The sequence below is a fragment of the Lygodium microphyllum genome, chromosome 5 (genome assembly GCF_053477565.2).
Source record: "Lygodium microphyllum isolate KBCC chromosome 5, Lygodium_microphyllum_v1.1.10, whole genome shotgun sequence".
Classification (NCBI taxonomy): Eukaryota; Viridiplantae; Streptophyta; class Polypodiopsida; order Schizaeales; family Lygodiaceae; genus Lygodium; species Lygodium microphyllum.
Window position 1 is genome coordinate 20752121 of NC_141139.1, and position 25930 is coordinate 20778050.

Genomic DNA, 25930 nt, shown 5'->3' on the forward strand with positions numbered 1-25930 from the left:
GGAGTTTGTAGATCCCTCTGCCCAAAGAGGTGCCTCCCTGACACACGAGGAAATGAAGATACAAGATGATCTAGCGAAGGTGAGATTTCTAACTACCATACATTTTTATGCAATGAAACTTGATGGTAGGGTGCATCGGGTCCCCGGAAGTCCATCGGTGAAATCTTTGCCAAAAAGGATGCCTGCAGCTACCTTGTCCGAAGTCTGGCGTCTAGGGCCACTTTCTGGGCAACTTCCCTATCTGAAGTCTAGTATATGGGGCCACTTTCCGGGCCAGAAAGTGCCCCTAGATGCCAGACTTCGGACAAAGCAGCTACATGCATCATTTTTGGCCAAGATTTCACCAGTGGACTTCGAGGGAACCGACGCACCATACCATCAAGTTTCATCACTTTTTGGTAACTTTAGGTTAGTTGCTAAATATATTGTTTGATTTGACTTTGTTATTCAGGACCACTGTATATATAGATGACTTTGCATCAAGGCAAGGAGGAGCTCGACATGCGGACCGACGCAAAGATTCGGCTCTTAAGGAGTATATCGGTAACCTTGTTATAGATTTGATGGTTTTCCATAAGAAGTGCTCACTAGGAGGGCAAGAAATAATTATGAAAATTTGAGCTTTGACCAAATTTGGACCTTTTCAAGCGATATTTGTGACATCCAACTTAGAGAAGAGGTGGTGCTAATCAAGCGGTCAAAGCTTCTTTATTTGTTTGATCAAACGCGGAGTGGAGCTATGTGTGTGCTTGCAACATTAGGCGACCTCGCTAAAGTGTCGGATCCGCTTCTCCTAGAGAAAGAGCTCAAGGGGGAGCGCGTCATTTTTGAAGCAAAGAAGGAACTTATATTTTCATCGGAAGCTGGCCCCTCCTCTCCACACCGAGAAGAAAAAGCCAAGGAACAATTGAGAGTTCTTGTTGGCTATCGACTTTTTGTATCTATCATTACTAACAACCATCACATGTATTTTTCTTGATGAATATAAGATACTTTACTTTGTCCCTACAAATAAATATTTATTAAATAAATATGTGGTTTGTATAAGTGTGACGATAATGTGTGGTACGTGAATGACGCATTCACATACGTTAACATAATTCAACGTGTAGTACTGCACTTGCAATTGTGTAAGTGTGACGATAATGTGTGGTATGTGAATGGTGCCTCTGCATATATTAACATAATTCAATGCGTATTACTACTTTTGATGCGTTTGTATTACTACTTTTGACACGTTCGTACGTTAAACAAAAATTAAGAGTCATGAACACAATATTAGTGAGTTTGGGAATCTCCCAATTCCCATTTTGTGAATGCTAAAAAGGTGGCATCTGGATAACATGTCCATAAGTTTTTTAAAACCATATGATGTGACCTATCATTGGAAAGCACTTGAAAAATGGAATCTATTGAGCTATAGAGTGCTCAATTTAGAGTTATAGTGTTCAATTTGGAGTTATGACTCATGCCTAAAATCTTCCCATCCCTTTCAGCTCCAAGTCTTGCATGACTTCTCAAACAACCTTATGAAAAGAACTTTTCGGGATAAGAAGCTCATATCCTTGTTGGATTCTCCTTATCTCTCGAAGGGCAACAGTGCTTGGTTTCCATCTCCTCTTCTTCTGTAGTGGTCCTTGTGCTCTACGGGGAGCACCTGTCACTGCACTTGAGGAGCCTCCACCTTGTGCTCTAGGTGGTGGGCCTTGGTGTGATGTCTTCCTGGGGCCAAAATGGTGACATGCTTGCTTGGTCCGTGCCATGCAAGGAGGCCAAGACGGAGAAGAGACAGAGGTTGGGGATGTGAAAATGGAGGAAGCAAAGAAATCAAGATGTAAAAATGAGAAGAAGAATGAACTTTTAACCCATATAAACCCCAAAACCGGGTTGATGGAGCTTCATACACACTGTCCATCGTGTGATCATAAATCCATAACCTTGTATCGAAATGCGACAAAACTTCACACGCACACTCGTTGGGTGGCCAAGAGCCCTTTTTTTTTGAAAAAAAAGTACCTGCAGAATCCTAGTCCGAAGTCCGGCATCTGGAGCCACTTTCCTGCCACCCAACGAGTGCGCATGTGAAGTTTCGTCGCATTCCGATATAGTTTAGTATTTTAAAAATTATCCCGTACCAAAATTATGGATGGATTGATAATTGAGAAATCAACATCGCGACTACTGGCCCTTAGAAACTTCACACCACATAAACTATACAGAGGCATTAGGAGTAAAGTCTACAACAAGAAATGGCAAATTTTTACATGTTATTCCTATTGAAATTGATAGTGCTAACAAAAATTGTAAGTAAGAATTGAAAATACAGTGAAGATACATAGTCAAAGTTGAGAGTGAAGGACAAGTGTAAAATTTTAATTCATATTTTACGGACGCATACAACAGTTTTGCACTGGGACATAGTCATATGTCCAATGCACGAGGATAACATTATGCCAAAAAAGATAACATTGCAAACTGTGTTCATTCCATTGGAACGAATGCATCCTTCACTACTTGAAGATTTCTTATAAGTTGGGAGTCCTTGGGAGTTACAGTGATGCGCTTCGCATTTTTTGCACAGCGTTGAGCATCAATCATCAAGCCAACTAAAAAGGCCTCTGCAGCATACTGTAGAGCATGAAGACATTCTTTTGTGAAGCGATCAGGTCTATCCTGACCTTGTACTAAAAACCACCTCCTGTTTTCTGTGCGGTAGAGGTCTTGCACAATCTCGCAAACAAGTCTCGAGAAGCTCGCCTTTGGAATGATGGATCAAAAGAGCGTTGATACCTTCTAATTTCTCTCAAGGCCACTATACCTAGCTTCCACTTGCATCTCTTGTGGGGATGCATAGGAGGACCCTTGTGAGGGCGACTTGAGGAAGGTGGATTAGGTTGAGAAGGGGGTGCATCTGAGCTAGTAGATGCTCCAAGGGGCTGAACACGATATGGGGCTCTGAGCGGAAGCTTATTTGCAACTACCTTAGACCTAGCCATCTTTCCTGCACAAGAGATGTGAGAACTCAATGAATAAGATAGAAAGTGAAACCCTCTTTTATATAACCCTAAATTGTGAAACTCATTCACATAGATGCACACTCTCTCTTTCTCTTTGAAACTATGAATTGCATTCACACTGACTCACATTGTTCATCTTACTATCTTAGCTCTTTTCAAATCCATTTGCCGCCTTGTCGAAGCCTTGTTTCTAGCCACTTGGCATGGTTTTCTTTGGCACTTGAGGCTTCATAATGCACTCTTTTAGTGACACGATGTGATTCCATCATGTCTCCAACCGATTTATCAGCACTTTCATTTGCTCTCTTTTGCGAGAGTTTAGCTTCATCCGCTACTATAATCCTATACCACCAAGATAGCAATTGGATCATTGGATTGCTACCATTCACCCCTCCACCATGATCAATTTTTCTTTAGTATGCACCACGTGCTATCCAATGTGAATTTTCCATCCCTTATGTGGACCAAATTCCAGTGCTTCCCTTTTCTACAAAGTATGGCCCATGTGCCTCAAGGATATGCTACAAAGACACATATCACACATGAGTAAAACTATGCTCAATAGTTTATACAATTCATACAATTTTAAAATAATAACTTAGTACGCACCATGTAATGTGTGATAGAGCTTTTGCCCCCATGCTTCCACCATGTTTTCATAGAAGCTATGCACATCATTGATAAATTCTTGCTTATCTTCATTGTTAAACACCATATTGCGAAGTAAGGGAGCCAATTTGTTAAGACATCCAAACCTTAGCTTTGGCCAATCTTGTTTTTCCTCCATTACTTCGATTAGGAACTGCAAAATGTAACTTTTTCCACCCATCCTAGTCCTGCGGCCTATGAACCATGATATTCCCTTCCTCATTAATGGGTATTGAGAGAAACTTCCTAGCCTTTGCTCCTCCAAAGCAATGCTTTTTTGGTAAGTTACCAGATTTTCCTGATCTCTTCTCATCTTTTTCAATCGTCACTTGATGCTTATGTAGCCCAATTTCTGATAGCACTCACTCCACATTCCTACACGTTGCAGTGGCTTCTTTTTCTGGTTGCATCCTATAAGCAAAGCAAATGTATTCATATACAAGTTTCTCCATGATTCTGACAAAAGCATGCAATGAACAAATGTGAATACGATCCAAGGGAATGTTGAAGATGGGCTTCCAAGTGGGATCTTCTCTATTGCGTGTCGGTGCAACACTTGTCACCTTTCGCCAGTTCTTCTTTCCGTCCTTTCTTTCCACCCTCTCTATCAAGTAATATAGGCATGGATTCTTTGTATTTGCACCATTGGAGATTCCACACATGCATTTTAAAGTTCCCAAGTCTCCTGCAAGATGCCATTCAACCAAGTATTGACCATACCCTTCAACCAAGAGCATCTCACCATGTTCTTGACAATCGATGATGCTTGGAATGCTTGTGTGCATAAAGAATAGCTACAACACCTCAAATGTTTCCTTAAGAACTTCAAATACAGCGAGCCACCACACATGGCGCTCAGATTGAACACTAAAGTTCCCTGGGTTGTTCTTGTCGAATTGTAAATCTCTATTCATCAGAGTTACACTAACTCTTTCAAGCTTTACTCCTTTGATGACCTCACTTTCATCTAATTTTATAACAAACTACAATTTACCATTACATTCCTCAACAGACATATTGTAGTACATTACCATTGCCGACTACACCTTGTTCAAATCTAAATAGTAATTATTGAGTTCGGTGAAATTCACCTCATATGCATTTTTGGTCCCAACCTTTAGTGTTTCCACACATTGAACATGCATGGGATCTCCTATCAACTCCAAAACTTTGTATTAAGTTGTTGCCGGGCCTCTATTTACTTTAAAGGTTGAGGAAGAGGCACAATTCTATTTCTCTTCAGCACACGACCAAACGCAGCCTTCACACCTTTGAATATCTTTGAGTAAGTCGTTGTGCTAATGCCGGCCCTGTCACAAATAGATTGTGCATCCACAGCTAAGAACTCATTTGATACATCTTTTAATGTGCACTCAATCACCTTTTCCTTCATAGCCTTAGACCTACGATTTCTCAAAGCATTTTCCAATGTACTTGCCTTCAACAATCTACTAATACATGATCCAACCTCACCCTCACCTATGTTCTCTTTTTGAGCTACCTTACATGCTTTGATACGTCACTTCCACTGGCCACTATTCACAATTAACTCATTGATTGGCTTCTTCTTTCATTTGCGCTCCTGTGTTAGCTTGTTGTTGATCTTTCTCAAGTCTTCCAATTGTGCCTTTGCCTCCTCATATGAGATATCAATGTCATGGATAGTATCCTGCATTGAAATAATTTGATTGTTTTGTTGAATTACAGTGTCATTCAGTTGTACCACTTATCCTATGAGCTGTTGTATATGAAGTTGATGTGCAACGATCACATCATGGCAATTTTTTATGGTTGCCTGGCAAGTTATAAATACTTTGAACACCTGATCATTGAGCCACCTAGTATTACCAAGTAACCCATTTTCACCCTCGCAGACATACTTCAGCAAATTTGTGATTCCTAAGAAAGTTGGAGGTCTATTGTTTAAGGGGTCAATTGGGTAGATTCCCCCATCAACCCACAAATCCACATGTTTGAATCCCATTTGCCTATAACTCTGCAAAACCTAAGGGTTGATACTGGTACGCTGGGTTCTTTTGAATAATGGGGCATATTCAATCTCTACCTCAATATGTAGCTCCTTCTTTCCTGTATTCATTTTACTATTAATAGAAATGGGGAGCCTACTTGGTTGTCACAAGAGGTAGAGTGGAGATGCACAGAGAGGCACACATAGGTGCCAAGGGAAAGGAGGGTGTAAGTAATTCACTCTGTTAATGAAGGTTGCATAAACACAGAGAAGAGGTCACAATAGAGCCATGAGAGAGTATAGATATGGGGGGAAATAGCTCAGAGGGTTGGGATGTCCAAGACTTTTCGTATTTTAGATATTTCTATTTTGCCTCCAAAAACATCTCCAAAAAACACGAAATTTGAGTAGTTGGTTTGTTTTTTTTACCAAAAGCTAGGATATAAAAAATCCCCAAAATATCTTAAAAGGAACTTCCGAAATTTCATTTTCCTTATTCTCAATTAAAAAATCAATTATCTCGTATCTACTAATCATTTTGCATTGAAAACGAAGCACCACACTCCCGTAACTAACTCCTTTTTTAATATAAAATTTGGTTGAAAAATACTTCTTCAATGAGGAGAGAGAAGGAATCTGAGTATATCTTTGTAGATAATATTTTTTTTAAAAAACGAGATTGCAAAAGTGGAGAGAGAGGAGGATTATTTTACTATTCTTCTCTCCTCTTTTCCTTGTTTTAAGGAGGAGAGAGGGGGGGGGCTAAAAGGCCCATTTATGAGTTCATTTTTTTCCTAATGTTTAGCAATCTCCAAATGTATTTCTTGTCCCTCAACTACAACTTTGATACAACCATAGGCTATAAGTATTTGGAAAGATGCCCTCGTATCATGTTCTTTCATAACAGTTTAGTACTTTCTTATCATGCCCATGTGGCTCATATCCTACTATTAGGGAGCTCCATAAAACCACATCTTGGACTAGAAGTTGGTCAAAAACTTATTGTGCTACTACAAGTAAAGCACATTTCACATACCTATCAACCAATGCAATGCCATCAATAATATCCTTTTCCTAGCACCACCGCCTTTCAAGGCACAAGTAAAGGTGAAGAGACCCTCAAGTTGCATCTATTTATAATATGTCAAGGCCTACTGTCCACACCCATATTTTATATATCCTACAAGTAAAGGTGAAGAGACCCTCAAGTTGCATCTATTCATAATATGTCAAGGCCTGCTGTCCACACCCATATTTTATATATCCTACAATTCAAGCATTTCATGATGCCATACTCTTTTGTGTTTGGAAGTGAATCATATTTAGCACGCATATTCTTAAGTTGTTTCCTATGTAAATGTTTATTTCTTAGAGAATGTCAACAATGAATTTGCTACCCCTGTGAAGTTATATTTTATTGGCATAAGACTTTAGTATGGCTATGTACTTATATGCCCTTCTCAATTGCTCATATGCTACCACAAGCTCCAAAATAGTGGGGAAAGGCCCTACCAATAAGTAGCCAACAAAGCATACTCTACACAACATAAAATTTTTCTCAAACCACTTCATAAACTATATGAAGTTTACCACCTAGTATTGAGAAATGAAAGATATGCTCTAAATTTTCAAACACATTTCAATACATGATTGGAGCAAACATACTCACTAAAAGAATTCAATAGACCACCCCTAAGCAGAAAAGTACCTAGCAATCCCAACCTGGTTACAAGTTGCCTTAATTTGCAATTGCAAGCTAAATGTCTTCTCTCTTCCTTCAAGTAGTTGTTGTGGTTGGTCTTCATAAATGGAGCCAATGATCTCTTTCTTTACCTCTTTGAAGTAGACTAGCAAAACCACCAATTTTGATACCTATAGACATTTGACTACAAAACTTGTCCTTGCAAGAATCAACTCAATTTTGCATCTCTTCAAATTTGATCCACTACTAAAAAAACCATGTTGAAGAAAAGGACAATAACAATTCTTAAAACTCTCACCTGAGCATTTGTGGTTACTTTCTTTGTGTCATGATCCTTTGGCATTTCATATTTGATCATCTTAAGGTAGCATCCCACAAACACCTTGCAAGTTGGAAACCAAAATTGACAGGTAATTAGTACATGTGCTTAAACATTACTTTTAATCCAATAATTTATCATAGGCTTAGAAGCTAACTATAGACACAATAAGATAATGGGAACCAACCATTAGTAAAACCAAATCTACCAAGGGAAGAGCAAGTATGTGTCTAGCCTAATTAAGAAACACATACACATTTCTACCTTCCCCATAGCCTATTTTTGGTCAAGTAGGAAACCAATTCCAAATAGCTAGGTTATCTTGCTCTCATGTGACTTTCAAATACTAGTACCTTAAGAGCAAAAGAAATTTGTGCAAACTACATCAAAAGAAATTTCATTTTCCCAAGCCCATGATCTTAAAGACAATTGAACAAGGTAGCTACTCATAGTGGCATACATGGTACCTTTTGAGTTTGCTTTAACACAAAAATAGGAATAAAGCTAATGGACAGTGCCCAAAGAGTCTGGCACGCCCAATACAATGTCCAAATAGAAATAACATAATTGTGTGCCCATGCGCATACAAAATAATAATAAATATCCGACGCCTCAATAAATAGGCGTGACAAAATATAGGCATGGCGCCTATCAAAATATAATCCATAAATCGAATACTCGCTATCCTCAAATGCTTTCCTCTGCCACTGCTACTATCTCTACACATCAACTGAAGCATTCACAATCATTAGTAAAATAATACAATTAAATCGACAAAAGTGAATACCTAGCAGTCTTCAGCTACATAAATAAATCAACTGGTTAGAAATAAATCCTAACCTTAATTTATTACGAGTGCGCACTCTAAACTCATAAACGTTTATTAATTTAATATGCATTTTGCGGAATCACCCGCTATGGAATCACCCATGTACACACTAAATTAATGAAACGCCCGAAAAGGACAGGTGTCCCCATCAACTTCTCGCATAAAGAATCCACTTTGTGTATGAACCCCGGTCATCAAAGTTTACGAAATCCACCGTAAAATCTCACGGAATCCACCGTGGCATGGAATCCACCGTGAAATATGCCTCCTGGCATCAATTATAGTATGCCTTTAGTATTGCTATCCTTTGATTTGATAAATATCGAGACTAAAAAATTAAATATTTCTTAAAATTACTTTGAAAATTTCTTCAACTTCCTAATTCTGTTGCGAATTCACGCTTTCTAGTAAAGATAGAGATCTCCAAACAAGATAAGATATGTAAGTCTTTTGCTTTTTTTTAAAAAAAAATCTTAGTTAAATTTTTACTTACTACTAAACTAGAATAACAATTTTATTTGTTATTTTTGATACTTTGAGTATGAGAATCTATTGAGTTATTCAAATCCTCTTATGTATTATAATGTTGTTTACATTTAATAGTTGAGATGTTTAATTTGTTAGATTTTTCTACTAAGTTCTTTGTTTATGATTGAGATTTGATTTGCTCGATTTGCCACGAGCTCTGCTTCATACCAAAGGTTGAGGCGATAGTGATCTAGAAGCAGAAGCCACAGTCGATGCGATCTGTGTAGCCTCCCAATGATGACGGTCCAGGAGCCATAATGGGAGAGATGCATGCCAAGGTGAAGTGACACCACGACCAAGATGTAAGGGGAGCTGATAGGGGACACAAGATGGTGAGGAGACCGAGGACGATGAGGGTGAAGATGGCAAGGAAGTGGGGAGGGGTATTCAGAGGGAAGGGAGAAGGCATGAGACTGGGGACCATATCCAAGCTTCTCATCAAGAAGCAAGCAAGCAAGATAAGCCAATATAGAAGAAGACAATGATACTAAGGGATACATTCTTGGTTTTGTTAGAACTAAGGGATGCATTGTTTGAAGATTCTAACAAAACCAATACTAAGCAAAATATAAATGACACTTAGACAAAGCATGTATTCAATATCTAGGAATTTTTATTATATAGCTAATGATTATGCATCTTTTGTACAAAATTTCCATTACATTGTGTTTGCTTTTGGGGTATTAAAATATGACTTTTCTTGAAATACATTTTACAATGTTGCTCGTGTTATTAATATTCAAGCATACCTTATAGATAATTCATGGAATCATTAGCCTATATTTTTTATAATATATCCTATAAAATAAGAGGTATAGCACTAAAGAATAACATGAACTCTAAGCATGTACTTTCTCCTACAAATCTAACAATGAAAATATGTAGGAGGCTGCATTCCAACTTAGAGGAATTATTGGCAAGAGACCTCAAAGTATAGTATATTAACAAAAGCCATTTGTACAACAACAAAAATATTAAAAAATCATGCATCACATGTTTTGATACCCTTTCATACATCACATTTTTCAAGGCCAATTATACTTACATGCACAATTTCAAACCACTTCACTATTCTCCTCACATGCTACAACCTCCAAACATAGAGGAATGGCCACCTCTATATCATTTGTAAGAGCCTTCTCTTGTCCAGTAGCCTTCTTTAATTATGGAGCCCCCCTTCTATAAGTTAATCTACTGTACTTTCTTGAAACTAGCCCTTTTTGTAACATCTAGCCACTAAATATGAGGAGCTCTTTGCTGTAATCTCTCACCTAAGCAACTAACTTTCTCCACAATAAAAGTAATAGAGCTTGCAGAGGAAATGGAGAGAGTCCTTGGCACCTTGCGAAAATTAGCTTGCTCTTGGATAAACCATTCATTGAAGGGGAGGAATTATTTGTGCTCAAGTCTATGAAGAGGGAAAGTCCCTTAGCATTTATGGGTTTTAGGTAGATCATTCCCATTGTCGCCTTGCCCATTTTTTCCTTTTACGCCATCTTAATTCAATGCTCGGATCTCTTCGAATTAATTTTTGTGTTTTATTTTGCATTTTCGCTTTGCATGTTGTGTTGATGACCGATTTTTCACTTCTTTGACACGCGTGTCTAACTTTCGCAATGTTGCATTTCAATCTTCAAATTCTCAGTCACAATCGATCATTCCCATCAGCATAAATTTTTTTATCCCCCAACCACATTCATACGCACAGGAGATGTGGGGGGATCTTAATTTTTAAAAATAACACATTTTGGAAAAAAATCCTCCTGATTCCCAACCATCCCTACCCCCCCTCTCTCTCTCTCTCTCTCTCTCTCTCTCTCTCTCTCTCTCTCTCTCTCTCTCTCTCTCTCTCTCTCTCTCTCTCTCTCTCTCTCTCTCTCTCTCTCTCCCCCCTACGTCCCTTCTCCTCCTCCTCTTACACCATCTTCTCCTCCATTTCCTTCCTTCTCTCCTCTCTCCTCCCCTTCCTCCCCTTCTCCTCTCCGGCATCTTCTTCTCCTCCCTTGCCATCCCTCTCCTCCATCTCTTTCCCTCGTCCTTTCTTTTTCCTCCCATCCTCCTCTCCTCCTCCCCATTTGCCCTCTTTTCTCCTTCTCTCCCTCCTCCCATAGCAACAAGTTGGTGTTGTGCCTACTGCCATTCGGGATGTCGCTGTCGCCAGCTGCCCATCGATGCTAGCAAGCCGCTTGTTGTAGCATTCAGACACTGCCTACCGCTGCACAGAACTGCTGCCTACCATGCCAACATGTTGCGCATGTTGAAGACCCCAGTTGAAGAGTCGCCTGTTACTCGTGTGCACGGCCACGCCCTGGCATCCCAAGTCCCCTCCTTCAATGCCACTCGCCCCTCCCCATCTTGGCGCTACCATACCCACCCTAACCGCTTGCCCCCCTCCACAGGTACCCCCCCAAAGTCCCCCTTATGTCCCCTGCCCACCCACTAATCCCCCCCTCCCCCCCTAATACTTTTAACCCCTCCCTAATTCCCCCTTTCTAATATTTACCCCCCCCCCCAAATCAATTACCCCCTACCCCATTTAACATAACCCCACCCCATCCTATTAGCCCCCGCTTCCCCTAATATACGTTACCCCCCATCCTTAGTAATTTCTCTATCCCCCTCAACAAAAAAATGTTTTTTAAAAAATCACCCCGCCCCCACCCATTTTGTTAACCCTCCCCCCATATCCTTTCCCCCTCCTGTGCATGACTATCCTCTCCTACTATGTCTTGGTCACATGCTACCTTCACAAGGTCCCGTTCGTGTGTGGGTTTTTCATGCATGTGTCAGTGTGGTGTTCATTATAGCAATTGTTCATGCGCAAGGACATGAGTCTCCTTTTTTTGCAAGGGGTGAGCTTGCAATTGTTCACACGTAACAAAATGCAGTCCGTGCAACTAGGTACCATATTTCTGACATTTTTAAATTCTAAAAACAACCATCAACACATTTAAAAAATGTCCAAAAACCTTTCAAAAGTTAAGTAACGAAAAACATTACAAAAAAATCTAAACATTTGGATAATTTCCTATTAATTGAAAAATTGACAATGAAATAAAAATATATTAACATTTAAAAAACTTCAATATGTCTTAAAAATTTAATAAAATCTCAAAAATAAAATAAAAATTTAGAAAAAACTCCAAAAAGTCCTTAAATTTTTTTAATCGTTGATTATGACTAACCAAAAATACATAAAAATTAAAAAATATATTGAAATTTATTTATAAAAAAACTTAAACCATGAAAAAATGCTTGAAAATTTTACAAAAATGGCTTTTTAAATTTATAAAAATTCCCATAAAATTATTTTTCATATTCCCAATATTTGTGCTGCCATTTGGTTACTCACATTTATTTATTTTAAAAAAACCAAAATTGAAAAAAAAACCTAACTTAAAACACATAAACACAAATATACGAAAGAAAAAATAAAACCCCAACACATAATCACCCAAGTGTCAAACCCTTCTTTGTCCCCATTCTTTTTATTTCAGTATCAGTATTGTGTTTTTCATACCATACAGGAGACCAACTGTCACTTAGTCGACCTATTGTTTTCATACGATGATTTTTCTATTCTTTGGCTTGTTTGAAAGTGGAATTTTACGTATCAAACCTTGCAGGTGTCCACACACTACCAAGTTCTTTTTCTCTTTCCCTCCTTCACATGCACTGTAACACACATATAATTGTAATTAAAAATCAATCAATGGTTGCACCCACCAAACAAATAGAATACACCTCATAAATTTCCAATTAAAAAGAATCGATCGTCGTTAATTTATGAAAGGAACCCCACTATTGCATGAGCACATAGCACTATAACCCACTTAATTTTGTAATTTAAAATCCATTCATAGTACACTCGCATACATGCTATACACACATTTAATTTGTAAATAATAACGAGTCCCCCCAAAGTCACGTATCCATGTACTTTGCGCCACATATCATCTAATTCTTAAAAATGAATTGCATTTGTAGAGACCCCTAGTCCAGTCATCTAGTCAAGTTAGTCTAATTAGGGGTTGGGATACAAATATGACTCACCATGCATTAATGGAAAATTTAATACTGAACTATGCTTAATTAGTCATCTAATAGAAATGAGTCATATAGTTTTCACCCACCACATTAGCGCATCATAAGTATATGCCTTATGCTTACAAGGATTGGGGTTTCTTAGTCAAAGACAAAGATCTTGTCCGTCTGTATTTATTTGGATGGTCCAAGTCTATGGTTCACTCCTAATTTCTATATTGTGTTTGGGATACGATATGCTAGCATTTTCTTTTCTTTTGAGTGTTTGGTTACGGGGTTTTTGGGTGCTTGTACGTATGCATAGCGTGAATCTTTCGGTTGCATATATACATAGGTCATGTCGAATTTTTCACAGGATGTGGAATGCTTGGGGAGGTCTAGTCTAGTCTAGTCAGTTTGTTGTTGTTTTGTTTCCTTGTTATCTATCTTAGTGGTGGTATGTATGGGTTTTGCATGAACACTTCCTCGTTTTCCTGGTTTTGTGTGTGTGTGTGTGTGGATACTCTAGTGTGGTCCAAATGGTATCTTCTTCCACACCCCCCACTTGTGATTTAACATGTACCATTACCAATCCATGATTATTCTCTTCTTTTGGATGCTAATTGTATTTGCAAGGCTGGTCTTCATCTCTTTTGGCCTTGAAGTTCCCATCAGTGATGCAAAGCTCTGTTACTCTTTTCGGAGACTTACAAGAAGCTTTCGGGCTTGGTTTATGGCCATTGGTTTTGTTTATCCCCCCTCCTACTATTAATGGGGCATTGTTCTTGCCTTTTGCAGCTTCCCTTGTGCCTAGTGGTAATCATTTATTATCCACTACAGAGATCCTTGCCTTGTTGCAGAAGGAGACCTCTACACCTTTCATAGTGAATAAGGTTATCACTAGTTTAGGAGTATCAGTGGCACATATTTCCTCTCTCTTATGGAAGCAATTATACTCATTCATCTAGGACCACTTTATGTCGTGGGGGCAAGCCTGCATTAAAGTGTTTATCCCGAGAACTCTTCATGGCCTCTATCAGGATCCTGGAAGGGTTAAGCTTAATTGGACAACCTTTTTGTTGGCTAAAATGGATCAACATTTTCAGCATGTCACAAAAGGTCAACTCAGTATTGTTTCCTATGGGATTTTTCTACAAAAGATCATTTAGTTGGCACCTCCCCCAAGTGGCATTTCTATGTTTGATCTTGTTCCACTTCTACAATAGTCTCCTTTTTTTCCTTCTCCTCCTATGGAAGTGAATTTAGATTTAGTAGATGTACCCCCTATCAGAATCATTCAAAAAAAGAGCTGCACATAGGGTCCTTTTGATCCTCTCCCTATTACAACTCGTGTGGTGCAGATTCCAATACCTGAGGTGTCTAGTAGCTCCATTTCCTCGTTCTTGTCTTGTACCAACCTCTTTATAGTGCAACGGGGGAAGGACAATTGGATTCACAAATTCCTCCTTGCAAACAGTACTTTTTGGATCTATGCTAACACATCTAGTTTTTGGTGTTCAGTCTACTTTGGAAATTGTCTGAAGACACGTGTCCTTAACCAAGGAGAAAAATGAGAAGACTATCATAAGCTAAATCCCACTTTAGAGGAAGAGAACGTGTCCTTAACCAAGGAGAAAAATGACGTTCTTGAGGAAATGATAGAATCATCTCGTAAGCTTGGTATATTTAAGGGCTAGTTGTAGCATTCCCAAGAAATTGAAGAGTCACAAAAGAAGTTTATTAAAGAACTTAACCAGAAAGTTGCTACTCTTTTTGTTCCTCCTCTAGCCTTGGTGATGTCTTCTTTGTTGTCTTCTAAGGAAGAGCTAGATCATTTGCAACAGAAGGCTAAACTATGTGATGGGTTTTTTGCCAAGGTAGAGCACCTCTTCAACAGCATATGAATTGTATTCATGAAAGATTTTGTCCACTATGCTGAACTGGTGTCACCTCCATCATCGTTCTAGATTCAGTATCAACAACAATGCTTTGCATTGCACATTTCCTTGAGTAATGTGGACTTAGAACCTCCAAAGGATGGGTGGCAAAACATGTGGTATACAGATTTACTTAAAGCAGTGTTTGATAGAATTTTTGATGAGTTGATACGTCATGAGGCTCATTCATTATCTTTTATGTATCTTCAAGGAGATCTACACATCCTTGATGAGAGGACATGAATCTGTATGTAGGAGATGTGATTTTGCAGGCAGTCATGTATGTCCATTCAACTAAAATGATTTTGGTCGATGGCTTGAAGAATTATCATCAACAAATGTTGTGGTATAAAGGCTATGCTTGGCATCCTCCTTTAGAGGATGATGTTCTAGATCTTCGCCGTTGACGGAGTGTCTTTCATAAGTCAGATATTCAACCATTTAGATCCCAAGTGTTGAACCATATTGCTAACAATCCCTTATTCACTGAGGATTTCTTTTCAGCTTTTGATTTTTTATGTTTCATCTATCTATATGATCTTCATGATATCCTATCTTATTTCTTAATTTCTTATCGATTACCCTTGTATATTGCCATCCTCACATCTAATCCATATAGTATCCCTCTCTTATCTTTTACCCTTGCAGTTTCCCCTTAAATTCTAGTTTTTACTACACGTCCATTTATTGCTAATTCTATATCCTCACCTACTCCTTTTGAACCTACTCCTGTTGTCCAATCTGTTCATTCTGTTTTTCCAGCAGAATCCCTTCAATTTTTTTTGCTTTCTTTCCTTTCTTTCCCATCCTCATTATCCCTTCAAATATTCTCATTTTATTATTTATCTTACCCACCTCTTCACTATTCGCCTATTATTTCATTACCATCTCCATTTGATTATATTAATCTTCCTCCACAAACAGTGGTGGATACTCTTAGGTATAACAGTGATATCCTTCATCGACGGCAGTGGACATTGAATGATTCTTTGATAGGACTAGTGTTTAATTGGCCTATCATCCCTAGTTCATAGGACACTTCTATGTAATGTTCTACTTCTTATCTTGAATTTGCTAGAGCACATGCTTCTTCTTCTTGGCATATCATTTTTGTTGGTATCTTGCTTTTATGCATCAATAGTCTCACTTGAATACTCGAAAGAGTATTTTGAACTTGATGATCAATCCTAATGAGGATGTGACTGTTGCTCAAATGGATGTCCTATATTATTTTGCACAAGCTTTTCCTACTAGGTTTATTATCATGTTGGAAAGGATGTGTTGTTTACAGTTTCTCTAAAATGTGCCTCTACATTTTGTGGATGAGAATAAGAGTCTGGAGTGTCTCAAGCTGAGTATGAAGTTTTAAAAAAAAACCTTCATCCTACATAGCATGTGGACACTCTTGGATGTACTAATCCTTTTAATGAAAATCTTTCTCTTTGCTCTTCATTTTTTGGGAGCATATGCCATTTAGACCACATTATCTTGTGTCTATGTGAGTTTTGTATATATCATAGATGATTTTAGTGGCTATATGTCGCCAAATGGCTATACTTTTATTTTTTTGATTTTTTTTTTCGAAACTTGAGTAGGTTGAGTTATAACTCCAAAATTTTTTATTCACCAACATTTCTAAGGTGTATCGAGATTTTGAAGGCCCTTTTGCCATTCATGCAAATTTTTTTTAAAGAAATATATTAAATTCGCCAACGTATTTATAAGTTATGGGATATATATAGAAACATTCGCCACAAATACATATGTAATCATACACATAGTACATACATAAACACATGTCACATACTACTTATCCTTGCTCCTTTACATACTCATACACATGACTCACACACACCCCTTCGTACACACACATTACTCAGTATTACGTCTACTCTTGTATTCATACATACATATACACAATTCTTAGAACCAAAAGGTTTGAGGTACTCATGGACCATGGTCCAATAACTTGAGCTAGTCAGATCTTTGAAGTATGCATCTTGAAAGTTGCAAAGCAAGACAAAGCTCAATGCGTATGGCATGTTTGCCACCAAAGAGGGGGTTCACATGGAAAAATATAAAAAATCAACCACGAAAAGTCACACGAAAATTCATTTCACAAAATTTTTCAATTGGAACGAGTTGCGAAAAGAAGGAAAATCGTCTAGAATGAAGAGTTGAACATGCCTATCACGTCAGAACGCAATTCCGACAAGAATAGGACCCGTTCATATGGAAAAAGTAGTAAAAAATACATCTAAAATTTTGAACAAAAATTAATTTTCAAAAATCCCTAAGTCAAAACAATGGCAACAAAAAGAAAAAATGTCTCAAGAATGGTGGAGGAGAGGATTGTCAAATTAGAATGCAATTTCAATGACACAAGAAAGACATGTTCACATGGAAAAAATAGGAAAAACGAGCATAAAAACACACATAAAATTTAATAATACAAAATTGGTGGGCTAGAACATGATGGATGAAAAAGAAAATTTATGTAGGGGAGCAGCTTGGACAAGGCTAGCAAGTCAAAGTTGGATTCCAAGGAGATTAGGGCAAATTCACATGAAAAAAAAGTAAAAAATCACACAACATGCATCGAAATGACAAGCAAGAAAAAGGAAAAATGTAAAGGGGAAGGTATATGTCTGGGTTGTCACATGAGATTGCTGTTCCGAAGTGAGAAAGATGCATTTGTATGAAAACATGTCAAATTGGCAAAAAAAAATTCAAAAATTAATCACTCATGAATCATGACTTGAAATAGGGGGACCATAAAAAGAAAAAGTGGCCAATTTGAAGGGACGAACTGGGCTATTAAATCATATTTGAATGTCATTGAATGTAGGATCCATTTGCATGAAGAAATGACAAAACAAAAGATAAAGCAAAATGGATAAGGAACTGCCCCAAGGACGTAGTGAAAATGGGATGGGTGTGTAGGAAAGGGACCCAATTATTAGGGAAATAGCAAGACATAGTATACTTGAATGATCCAATAGGAATGTTTTCATGAGGGTATGCAGAACAGATGCATGGGGACTCATCCCCATACTTAAGACATTAATAGATCAGGTTGACTAACCAACAAAGGCCCAACACTTAACCACAACCCATACCCATATGCCCCCACACTGAAAACATGGCATACACTTCTAAGCAAAAGGGGTAGAGTTAGAAAAACTTGGCCCAATTTGCAAATGGTCAAGGTGAACCATAGCTAATACATGAAGGGTCATAGTTATTGGTAAGAGGTACCACGGCTCACCACATCACACTCATCTAGCATGGCAGGGACCATGTAATAGCACCCCAGGAGGTAGCATTGTTGATGAAGCTTTGATTTAGGTGTCGATGAAGAATATGGCACTCATCTCAATAGTCACTCATGTGAAGATGATAGATCAGGCACTCGCCTCATGACTCACATCACTCGATGGATAATAATTGAAGCCCAAAACTCACACCCAGTTTAGAAATCAACAAGAGGGATGGTTTAGAGGGAGTACGCCAGTGTACACAATGAAACGAAGATTGCCACTTCAATGGGAATTAACACTGAACTAATAAGAAATGCTGAATTAACAAGAAATGCTAGAAACCATAGCTTGCCATTTCTTAATTCAAGAAGTCTTACAACCAATAATTACAAGAGATGTTGAAGCCATGGGAGCTTGAGAATCAATAGATGATGGTTGCTGCAAGGAACTCACCCCTTACAATGGTAGGGAAGGAAATACCTTCAAGCTCCAAGAAGTGGAGATGTGTAAAATGATTAAAAGATGATTTACATTGGCACCCTCTTTCCTTTTATACTCTAGCCCAAACTTGGCTAATTTTCTAATTAAAGCAACATGAAAATTGCTTTATTATAATCCATCCCTGCCCAAAAGTTTTGTCCTCAAAACTTTGAAGAGTGAAATGACAAATGAATGGTAAGTGGTAAGAAGTGAGAGGCCAATGTTGAATATCTTTGTTGAAGTTATCCATTGAAGAATATAATCTTCCATTTAAAAGAATCTCCCAAATAAGCTCAAAACAGTGGAAATCTGGAATGTTGTCCTAAACAGGGTAGTGATCATAAATGACCCACAACTTTGGATTGAAATGTCAGTTTGTCACATTTGAGAGATAGAAATGAATTATACTTCATAAGATATCCATCCATATCACTAGAATCCAATTTTGATGTTGATAGGTCAATATTTTTCATGGCAAAAAATTAATACAGCAACTTGTTCACTGTGCAATGAACTAATTATCTTCTTGAAGAAGCCATGGAAACTGATCCAAATATGAAGCATATTGTCAAGATGATTCTTCCATAGGCAATCCCTTCCACTTGACAAGATATTCCATAACAATACAGTTCCTTAGAACCTTCTCTCTCTTGCCAACAATTCTTTCGGGCTCATAAATGATTAAGCCATCTTCATCAAGAATAGGTAGTTCTTCAAGAACTTGTATCTTAGGCCTAATGTATTTCTTGAGTTGAGACACATGAAAAACATTGTGAATGCGTATGGTAGAAGGTAAATCAAGTTGATAAGCAAGATCCCCAATTTTCTTTATGATTTGATATGGACCATAATAGCGATGAGCAAGCTTATTATGTCTACCCTTGAGAGAAGCATAACGAGACTTAGGTACTTTCAAAAATACCAATTCTCCTTCTTCAAAATCCACATGCCTTCTTTTATCATCCACATATGATTTCATTGTCTCTTGTGCCTTGCTGATATTTTCTTTGCACTACTTCATTAAGGCTTCCATCTTTTCCAACTCTTCTCCAGCAAAGGATTCACTTCATCATGAAACAATGCTAAAGGTACTTGGACTTTATATCCATATAATGCCTCAAATGGTGACATACCAATACTCATGTGATGAGTATTGTCATAACAGAACTGCACAAGATGAATCTAATGATCCCATGCATTTTGTGTATCATGGCAAAAGTGTCTGAGGTAAATTTCTAACCATTTATTGACCCTTTCAGTCTGGCCATCTGTTTGTGGATGATAGGCAGTACTTGGAGTTAGTTTGGTACCCATGGAAGTAAAAATACTTTTCCAAAAATTTCCTATGAACTTGGAATCTCTATCAAAAACAATCTTCATAGGTAATCCATGAAGTCTGAAAATTTCTTCCATGAACTGATCTACCACCTGTTTGGCTGAATATTGGACTTTGGTAGGTATGGAAGTGGGCTGATTTTGTAAGATGATCAACCACAACAAAAATGCTATTCCAGCCCTACTTTAGTGGTAGGAATTCCTATAGTAAAATCCATGTTGATATCAGTCCATTTACCATGTGGAATAGGCAAAGGCTAAAGTAGACTACTAGGCAATAGATTTGAGTCTTTATTCTGTTGGCATGGTAAGCACTGCATCGCATATTCCTTGATATCTTTCCAAAGTCCCTTCCAATAGAAGCATTTATGGATCTTGTCAAAGGATTTAAACAATCCAGTGTGTCCTACCAAAGGAGAAGAATGCATTTCCTGTAAGATTCAAGATCTAAATGATGACTGAGGGGTCAAATATACTCTCCCTTTAAACCAAAGAAGTCCATTTTTCCATTTGAAATTGGGAAATTCAAATCCATCATCTTGCTCTAATTTATTCATAATATTGGCAATGTGCTCATCTAAAAGATATTCTTCTTGAATGTCCTGGATCCAATCCTTATGTATGGTAGAGATGCTAGAAACAGAACATGCCCACATCTTGGATAAAGCATCTGCCACTACATTATCCTTGCTTACCATGTAAGAAATCTCAAAATCATAACCCTGAAGTGTAGCTAACCATCGTCTTTGTTTGGGAGAAAGATTTGGCTGAGAGAGAAAATACTTCAGCACACGATAGTTGCTCTTCACCTTAAAATGGCTACCATAAATGTAGTGGTGCCACTTCTTGATCACAAGAAGAATGGCTAGCGTTTCCTGCTCATAGACGTGGAGTTCTCTTTCTTTATCATCCAACTTCCTGCTTTCATAAGCAATAGCACCATGGTCTTGGCATAAAACAGCCCAAATGCCTCTGCCACTAGCATCAGCAAATATAGTGAACTCCTTGGAAAAGTCTAGGCACACTAAAATAGGTGCTAAAATGAGTAGATTTTTCAGCTCATTGAAACTCTTAGTGGTTCTAACATCCCAAAAGAAAGCTTTCTTTTTCAATCTATCAGTAAGAGGAGCTGCTACATGGGCATAATTCTTAATGAATCTTTTATAAAAAGAAGATAATCCGAGAAACCCTCGTAGTGAAGTAGAATTTTGTGGTATGGGCCAATCCTTGATGCACTGAACCTTCTTTGGATCAACCATAATCCCTTTCTCACCAACTATAAGATCCAATTATTCTACTTCATCAGCCATAAAAGTACACTTGCTTTCCTTTGCAAAAATCTTTTATCTTCTCAAGGTAAGAAGGAATTCTCTGACACGCTTTAGATGTTCATCTCTACTTTTGCTATAGATGAGAATGTCATCAAAGAATATTAAGCCTGATTTATACAAGAATGGCTGCAAAATCTTGTGTCAAGGTAAGAAGGAATTCTCTGACACGCTTCAGATGTTCATCTCTACTTTTGCTATAGATGAGAATGTCATCAAAGAATATTAAGACTAATTTATACAAGAATGGTTGCAAAATCTTGTGTCAAGGTAAGAAGGAATTCTCTGACACACTTCAGATGTTCATCTCTACTTTTGCTATAGATGAGAATGTCATCAAAGAATATTAAGACTGATTTATACAAGAATGGCTGCAAAATCTTGTTCATAAGAGCTGGAAAGTTGTAGGTGCATTTGAAAGTCCAAATGGCATAACTAGGAAGTGGTAGAGGCCTCTTTCTATTCTAAAAGTTGTATTGTACTCATCCCGTACTTTCATCCTGATTTGGTGATATCCTAACCTTAAGTCAATCTTTGTGAAAACTCTTGCATCTTTGAGTTCATCCGACAAATCATTAATATGGGGAATTGAGTATCTATTCTTTATGATGCTCTTATTTAAGTCTCTATAGTCAATACACATCCTAAATGACGCATCTTTCTTTTTGACAAGTAGTACGGGAGAAGAAAAAGGTGACTAACTAGGCTGAATAAACCCCATTTCCAGCAAGTCTTTAACCAGTTTCTCTACCTCTGCTCTCTCATACTTGGATAACCTGTAAGGAGGTTTGTTGATGGAGTTAGTGTCAGGCATTAAATCTATAGGGTGATCTACTTCTCGCTGAGAAGGCAATGATGTAGGTGGCTAGAATATGTCCTTAAACTCTTCCAAAAGTTTACATAGACATGGATCTGGCTCCTTAGGTAAAGTAGATTGCTAATTTTCATCTACCTTTGATAGAAGAAGTGTGAAAATGCAAGACATAGCATTAATGTCCTTCTTCATATTCTTCTTGCTGATTATTTCCACTTGCTTTCTCTCCATGCCATTAAGTTTTACTTGCTACCCATTCCAAGTAAACTTCATGAACATTTGATTTAGATCCAAGGAAAATTTTCCAAGCCGTTTAAGCCAATCGCATCCAATGATGATGTCAATAGGACCAATATCTAGGATAACCAAGTCTGTCATAATAGTGCAAGTCTATGATAATTCAATAGGAGTCTGCTGGTACATCTCTTTTCTCAACTCTTGGGCACCATTAGCTACTTGTACCTTCAGTGGAGCTTCTATTTCTTGAGGTAGTAACTTCACCTCATATAATGATTTGGCATTGACAAAACTATGTGTGTTGCCCGCATCAATGAGAATATGGACAACCTTTGAATTTATAGTACCCTTAAGCCAAAGTGTACTTTCACCTTTACAACCCATCCATGCATCCTGAGATATGAAAGATTACATGGGTTGACAAGAAACCATAGTAGGGTCATCAATCTTTGATCCACCAGGATCAAATGGACCACTTGGATCATAAGAAAAATTACTAGCCAGCTCTAATTCCTCATGCGTGTCTTGATCATCATGCTCATGCATCTCATCACAAGTAGGAACTGCCTCTACTTGCAAAATATGACCTTCTTGTGTCTCCTCTTCATTAGAGTCTTCAATATTCAGCATATTAGACTTTGCCATATATCCCTTGCACTTTTGCTTGTGCTCAAGAGAACATTTCTCCCCACATTTATAACATATACCCTTGGATTTATCATTTGGAAGTGCCTTGTTACTGTTGTTATTGGGATATTGCCTAATTGCACCTTCAACCCTTTTGAAATCTACTTTTGGATCAACATTATATATGAAATTATTGCCTTGTTTTGAAGCATATACTGTAGGATAGGTTGGAACCTTGTTGAAATTATTTTGAAACCTATTTTTGGCTCTAAATCCCTCTCTTTGTTGGCTGAACTGCTATCCAAATCTCATAGGATGATTTGATTGATAATTCATTCTTGTTTTGGGCTAAAATAAAGTCAAATCTCTTCTATATTTTTGGTTGTACCTCTCAACGTATTGAATGGATGCATGAACATTTGTAGTCTCAGTTGCCCCTGCTTCAGCTGAAAGGTTTGGGTCAAGACCAAAAATATATTTGTTCAATTTGGCTAAATCGGAAATGCCTTCTACATACATGGAAATGTTTAGAAATTGGATGGAATATTCTCTCATGGAAGAACCCCTTTTCCTAAGATCATACCATTTCCTTTCAAGCCTTTCCTTCTCCATTGGTGACACGAACACTAGAGTGATTGGCTGATTTGAAGTCCTCCCAAGTCTGACTCCAATCTTGGTCATGTATCTCCACCACATATGTGCATATCCCTCTAAGTGTAGGGCTACATAACAAATATTTGCTTGATCATTGCGTGGGTAGAGAGTGAAATACATTTCTAATTTGTTGAGTCATTCTTCAAGTAGGGTTATTTCCTTTGAAATTGTATATATTGATCTTGTCCTTGTATTCCTTGTCATAATGATAGTGCTGCCCATTATGGTTGGTATATCCAAAAGATTTTTGTCTATTAAAATGATCACTCATTGCTTGCTTTCCATGATTAGGGGTAGATGAATGCTGCTCATTTCCATTATTTCCAAAAGATTGACGACCAAACAATGAGTTCCCATGCGAATGTTGGCTATAAGTGGATATCCCATGTGGCAACCTATCTTCATGATCTTCAACATGCTGGAAACTGTCTCCTTTCCTTGCTTTATCATGTGTGCATATTGCCCTTGATCATCTCTTGCATGATGAATTTTATGAGGCTGAACTGTTTCATTCACCTTAAAAGGTCCTCCGTGTTCAAAAATGGATGGTATATGCTAATGGGTTGTTGTCAACCTCACATTGCCATGAACAATAGGTACATCTTCAACATGGGAAGGTGGATTGCTTTGCAATTTGTTACCCAAGTTGCTGAATATTGTGACCAGCTGTTCAAATTTTGCATCCATCCTATGGTTTTGCTACTCCATGTGGGCAATAATCTTACCCAATTTGTCATCCATTGAATGTGTGAGTTGGATTAGACCTTCATTCATGTTACCAATTTGCTTTGATAGCTATTGGAAGTCATTGGAATCATGGGTAACATTTACTTCAGTTCTAGGCTCATTGTCATAAGGAACCCTTGGCCAATGGACCTCTTCATTTGTTATACTATTGCCCATAAATTCTTGTCCCTGATTTGTGGCTCCAATGGTAGGATTAGCTTCAGTGTGATAATCTTCTAAGCCCTCATTAATGTGCTCCAATACCCGCTCCTTCTTCTTGTTCCTTGCCATCATGGAAACTGTGGTAATTCAAGGCTGCCTGACATTAGGAAAAAAATGAACTCATAAATGGGCCCTTAAGAATAATATAGTTTAAGATGTGGGCCTTTTGGATTGTCCAATTGGAAGGCTAGATGTTGACATCCATGGAGGGTGAATCTTCTCTCTCCAAATCTTGGGTTTTCTATTAAAAAAAGGGGCAGTGGGGGATTAAAAAAAGGGAGAATGAATAGTAGACAAAATTTGAGTTTCTCTCACCTTGTATTTCCCCCCTTTTTTAGAGAATTTTCAATTTCAAATTTTTTTTCCCTCTCACGAAATTAGTTTGACCCAAAAGTTGAGCAACATACCACTTTCCCTTTCTTCTCTATACTTGTGAATTTTCGTCTCCATTGAAGCTCTGTGCTGCTGAGAGTAAGTAGGGTTTTGAGCGTTCTGCTTACCTTTGCACTTTCTTCTCCACATAGCTCCAGATTTTAGGCAAAACCAGGTGCCCATCTCTCTTTGCATTTTCTCTTGTTTGCTATTTTTTCAATAGGGTTTGATGTCGTTTGTTAATGTTGTTATTATTTTATTGCAGAGGTTGTTTAGGGAAGGAGACACAGATGCTCATCTTTCTCTCCTTTCTTTCCGCCCTCTCTCCATGTGTTGTTTCTCTTTTATGTTGTGTTTTCAATAGAATTTGATGTTGGTTCTAATTGTTGTTTTCTTGTAGAGTTTATTTGGAGCAAGAGGCGAAGGTGTTACTCTCTCTTTGTTTGGTTTTTTTTTTTTGCTGATATCTTTTCAATGCAAACACAATGTTAGTTCTAACCCTTGTTGTTGTTTTATTGCAAAGATCATTTTGGGTGACATTGCATAAGTGCTTATCTCTCTCTCCCTCTCTCTTTCTCTCTCTATGTTTCCTCTTTTCTACTATTTTTCACTATACCTTTATGTAAATACTAACTCTTGCAAAATTGTCTTTTGCAGAAATCAATTTGGGCAAGATTGGATAGGTGCTCATTTCTTTCTCTCTCTCGCGTACTCACACTCTCTCTCTTTATTTCTCTCTGCATTATCCCTTTTCTACTATCTTTACAATAGGGTTTGATGCTAGTTCTAACTTAAGGATCAATTGTTGTTGCAGCACTTAACACAAGGTAGAGCAGAGATTTTGTAGCTCAATTTACAGGTAAATCAGCCATATTTTGTGGTGCCAAAATTTATTCATTTAAT